Source organism: Balaenoptera acutorostrata, chromosome 16 (genome assembly GCF_949987535.1).
Source record: "Balaenoptera acutorostrata chromosome 16, mBalAcu1.1, whole genome shotgun sequence".
Taxonomy (NCBI): domain Eukaryota; kingdom Metazoa; phylum Chordata; class Mammalia; order Artiodactyla; family Balaenopteridae; genus Balaenoptera; species Balaenoptera acutorostrata.
In genome coordinates, this window is record NC_080079.1 from 42,219,620 (window position 1) to 42,225,496 (window position 5,877).

Below are 5,877 nucleotides of genomic sequence, written 5' to 3' on the forward strand. Positions count from 1 at the left end.
AAAAATAAGAAAAATTAGTTATGGATGAATATGGGAGAATGTAGAAAAATTGTTCACATTATATTTTTCCTACAATATATTTTGAGTGAAAGAGGCAGTACAAAAACCTATGTGTATATGTGATTTGAATTCCAGAAAATATGTGTACATATAAACAATGTGTATTTCTTTTAATATCTAACATCCTTAAAGATACAGACATTTAAAAATGCTTCTACTCAATAGTATGAGCACTTGTGCCAAAAAAAAAGTCACTTGTAGTTAATTGGAAGAAAGAAATAATAGTCAAAATATCGAGGTAAATGAAGAAAGAAAAGAATGCAGGTAAATAATTACAAAATCGGAAAATGACCTTCTATAAACATCTTTACCATTTCTTTATTTAGAAATAGGGCTCTTTTCAGCACCCCCTAAAGAATGCACTTATGCTGATCTCACTCTTTGCAGTTCACCATAAACACATTTTTTTGGAGAGGTGAGAGAGAGAGAGAGAGGGATTATATGAATGAAGACAGCAAGTTTACAGTTTGTTTGCATTTATTCCCATTATAGATATTTTTGGGTTGCCTAGTATTTACCAGAGAATAAGTATAAAATTTCCTTTATCTTATTTAACTTTAACAGTTCTGTGATAAAATTTACTTTTATATAAGGAAAACGGTTTCAGAAAAGTGTGGGGCTTTTTTAAGAGAATGATAGAACAGAATTGAATGCTTCTTTGTGGTATATATTTACTTTTCTGATAGCCAAGGTTAATACTTTTTTTTCTTAGCACATAGAAGATGTTCATGAATATTTGCTGGGTTGAATTGAAAGGAGGTGCTTGCTTACAACATTTTGTTTGGTGTGGGGGTAGCCTGTTGCTAGCCATATAGATGTCAGAATTCAATCTGTTTAGCTGTGCTTATTGTCTTCTTGTACTCAGTTCTTGTCAGCCTTAGTAGCTGTATTATGATATGGGAGCTGTAGAATGCAGAAGCACGTGACAGTGATAGTAGCATCAGAGGATTTCTGAATTCCTTAGAGAGATGGGTCAAGAACTTGGCAGTGGAAAAAGCATTAAGGATGAAAAACTTTAAATATAATGTGAAAGCAATAGAGAAATTCTCTGATGTTAGCCATGGCGAGAACTCATAAGATGGAGATGATATATTTCAGCAAAGGAGGAATGTGATTGGTACTGGAATGAAAGATTGTATTTTGCTATTTTACACTTCTTAAGGTAATAGAATACCCAAAACACAGACTATGGAAAGAAATGACCTCCTAAGGAGTTATATTCAAAGGCATCTTTACTGAGAATTAAAAGAAAGAAAATTGTAAAAGTAAATTCTGAAAAGTAAAGTTCAAAGTTAGTGTATATCATTGGCATAGATAAAAAAATCACGTAGCCTGTTTTCTGATGATTATTAATTTCTTATTTAGTTTTTGGCTGAGAAAAGATTATTAATATTTAATTTTAAGATTTTTTTTCATTCTTTTTGATCACCCATGTAAACAAAGTCTGATATCGGGAGAATTACAGCCACAAGCATCAAACATGACATGTTTGCGTTATCCCAATTGCATCTAAAGACAATGCCATTTGAAAGAAAGTTTTTTGCCCATTTGCAATAAATAGTCTTTGCCTATGACAGAAAATAAAGTAAAATATTGATTAATTTCAGGGTGGAAATTACTTAAAATCTCTGTGCCTTACTTTCCTTATCTATAAAATGAGAATGATGAAAGTACCAATCACCTTCAGTAGTCGAGAGGATTAAATGAGTTAATATATGTAGAGCACACATATTTTCTTGGCACATGATAATGCAATATGAATGATTGCTACCATTATTATTATTTGAGAGCAGTTGCTATGGTGGAAGCCAACTGAGCAGTCACCGAAAAACGGTGGGCTAAATGAGGGATTAAGAATAAGGGCTAAACGGCAAACTTAAACTCAATTCATTTGCCACACATATGTTCACACACACTCACACACACACAAACACTAACGGAAATCACATAAATCCTAAGAGAACACTGAAGAGATATAAAAAATTAGGGAATAAAAAGTAATTTTAAATGATCACATTATTTTTCCTAAATAGAGAACTATTTGAAATTAATCAAGGCTTCTGCAAAAAAATAAAATTATATATTTTCACAATTAGTAAATGTGGTTAGAGGTTCAATATTCTATTAACTTTGAAAAGGTGTCTGACTTTTGAGATCAAGATGTTTATTTCCATTTTACTATTTTGTTTTCACTATTCACTACTAGTACCATCTTAAAACTGAAAGGTATCCCCAAAAGATTATTTTTCAGGTCTCTTCTCTGAATCATTCAAAAGGACAATATTCTTTTTCTTCATTAAATATATGAGGAATAAAATATTACAAAAATGTGTGGAGGGTTGCAGAAGAAGAAGGAAAGGAACTGAAGTGGAATGGAGTTGGCTTTAGAAGGAATGATTGAATCTGCACATCATATTACTAGAAACAGCTTCCTCAACATCTTAGGAGATTTTAAGTGAATCCAGAATAGTAGAGGATAAAAACAGCTTTAAACATTAGCAGCTACTGGATAAAATAAAGTCTCAATATATCCATTAAAGCAACAATGGAAAGAATTATGTGTAAACCAAATGAAATTTTACCTGAATCAAAGTCTCTCTGAAAGTAATTAAAATAAAGTGAAAACCCGTGGACTAAATAAGAACTGTGAACTTTACCATTTCTGTAAAGTTAAAGGGAAGAGTGGTTAAATAAACAGCTTAAATTGAGATCTGTTTTCAGTTTTAACATGGTCTTTGTTACAGAGGACATCTAAAATAGTAACATTTCTCCTTGAGAGGAAATTTCCACTGAGAAATTGAAGTAGCAAAGGGGAAGGGGGCATAGAAAACAGCTAGAAATGTGAAGCTAGAGATGTAGAGGGAATGGTTTCTTGTTAGGATGATCTGGTACTTCTGAACGTACTGAGGGTTAACAATTCAGCAAAAGCAAGCAGTTGACCAGTAACTCCTACTGTCCTCAGGCTCATCTTCTTCCAAACTTTCTGAAATACTTAATATTTGGAAGGATGCTAATTAATTGTTAAGTGACCTTTCATAATCTTTGAATTTCAAGTGATCTTTAGTCCTAATTTTAATGGAAATCAGTAAACTATTTGGTTTTTAAAACAATGGTAATTCTGCCTTTTTTACCCTTTTGCTCAAGTCAACATAGTATTTTGTCTCCTAATGCCAAATTTGCCCTTTTTCAGTTTGACCTGATTTCTTTCAAACACTGAGTTTCCTTTTTCAGGCTTCCACAGGTACAGAGTAGGCAGCTTCTACTTATTGCTGTTTGAAGGATGCACAGACCCTGCTCAATCCAAATAGTTTAACCACATACTTTTTTAAAAAATACATTTATTTATTTATTTATTTTTGGCTGTGTTGGGTCTTCGTTTCTGTGCGAGGGCTTTCTCCAGTTGAGGCGAGCGGGGGCCACTCTTCATCGCGGTGCACCGGCCTCTCACTGTCGTGGCCTCTCCCGTTGTGGGGCACAGGCTCCAGACGCGCAGGCTCAGTAGTTGTGGCTCATGGGCCCATTTGCTCCGGGGCATGTGGGATCTTCCCAGACCAGGGCCCGAACCCGTGTCCCCTGCATTGGCAGGCAGACTCCCAACCACTGCACCATCAGGGAAGCCCTAACCACATACTTTTAAATGTCACCATATTAATCTCCTCCTGTGCAGGTAAAAATTCTGAGCACTAGAATAACTAAATGAGTTTGACAGTACCAAAAATGACAACATCTCAAAAATGCGACTGTTAAAATACATGCCCAATACCATGGAGAAGAAAAACTTCAGATTTTCATTAGATTTCTTCTACTAGAAAACAAGCACTGTTTATATATTCAGCTAACTGCCATCTTGAAAAGCAATAGAGAAGCTAAGTCTGAGAAAATGACAATGTTTTAAATATTTAATGAGAGACTACTAGGTAGCAGATCCATTTTGGGGTATTATAGAGTCAAATGTGAGAAATATGTAGTTTTTTTAATCTCAAGGACATCATGATTTAGTGGAGGAAAAGGACATTTTACAAAATAATAAACAGCACTGTGTGAAGTGCATTGTATCAATTCAGATCACAATGCTATGGAATTTGGGGGAAATGTTTGTTAATTATGTTTGGAAAGATTAGGAAATCTTCACAGAGAGAGAAAAATTTCAGATGTTGGATTCAATAGTCATTTACCAGGCAGAGAAGGGAAGAGGTGCATTCAAGAGAGGACGTGGAGGGACAAAAAGACAGCATGTGTTCTGGGAAGAGTGAGTCACTCTGTATGATGGAGAGTAAGGTTTATGGATGGGAACAGTGGTGAAAAATGAGGTTGGTTGGGTAGATTGGAACTAGGTTATGTAGAGTCCAGCATCCTCACAAGATTTGGGATAAATGATTTTTTTAAAAAATAGAGAGGTGACAAGAGTCAACATTTTTCCTGCAGAAAAGCATGTTAAGGGAACGCCAAAAGATGCTTTTAAAGGGATGAGAATGTAAAAGGAAATACAGAGAAGAAAACCAAACTCCCAATTCAAATCATTTACATCTACCTCAGAATGTATTCTCAAGTAAGTTTTAGCGCAGTTACTCTTTGTTTCAAGTCTTAATCATTTATTCCTTAAAAATCATAGTTTCTTATTGCTATAATATATAAGAAGTCCATGCTTAAATATAGCATGTCTAATTTTATCCCTACTTGGTTTCTCATGTGTTTGTAATTGATATAAGGTGTTTAAATTGTAGTTATTCCTAATCATTGTTTTTTACTGTATAGTAAATATTAAAAATATTAGTTATGGATAAAAGATGGGCCTTCATTTTAATATACTAAAAGGAATCTCTAATTGTAACACTTTCTATAAATAACTGTATATAAACTAAATTTAGTAAGGACAAGACTTTCAGAGGAAGAAAAACTTCAACTGCTGTGTTCAACCCTGACTGAAACAAAGGGAGATAAGGCATCCTCATTAGTCCAGGCCAAGGAGAAACCAGCATATGGACTAGTGTGGCAGTCCAGAGGAGGACGAGGCCTAAAGCAACACTCCACTATCCCCAACACTTTCCTGCAGGTTTTGATGAGGGCTAGGGGTACTGTCCCCCAAATGGGGGTAGAAATGAGATCCTTGAAAAACTTCTATAGATACTCTGGTCTTTCCCTTAAAGAAGACAAAGGGAAGAACTACCTAGAAGTGTGTCTCAGAGGAAATACTTACCTTCATAGAGTGAGGTCTGCTTTACAATCTCAACAGCTCTGTTAAGGCCAATCATAGGGCAGCAGGGCTGAGAAAGAGCTCCCATAGCACAGAAAATTGGGAGCAGGAATGTAGATCAAAGATAACTTCCCAGAGACCTAAAAAAGCTGTCAGTGAGGCTCTAAGACATGGACTGGTTGTCCACAATTCATAAAGCAGGGGACTCACCTCACCAGTGCTCAGATCCCAGGCCCTGCAGAAGGGAAAGTCAAGATCCTACCCTCAAAATGGGTGAACAGAATTGAACTAAAGCTCCAACAAAGTCCAGAGATAGCCCAACTCTAGAGAATACGGACTCAATTTTGGTTCCCCTAGTCTGATAAGAGAAGGAGTGTGTCCTTTCGTAGAGAAAGAAGAAAGGAAGGAAGAAGAAAATAAGGAAAGGAAGAAGGAAAGCAGGAAAGAAGGGAGAAAAAAAAAGAAAGGGAAGGAGAGAAGGAGGGAGGGAGGGAGGAAGGAAGGAAGGAAGGAAGGGTGAGAGATATGGATTTATTGATTGGATGATCCCTTATATCAAGTTGCACAATAGTGTTGCATATTTCTATGGTCATGAATGAGGTATAAATTTGTTTGGCTTTGAA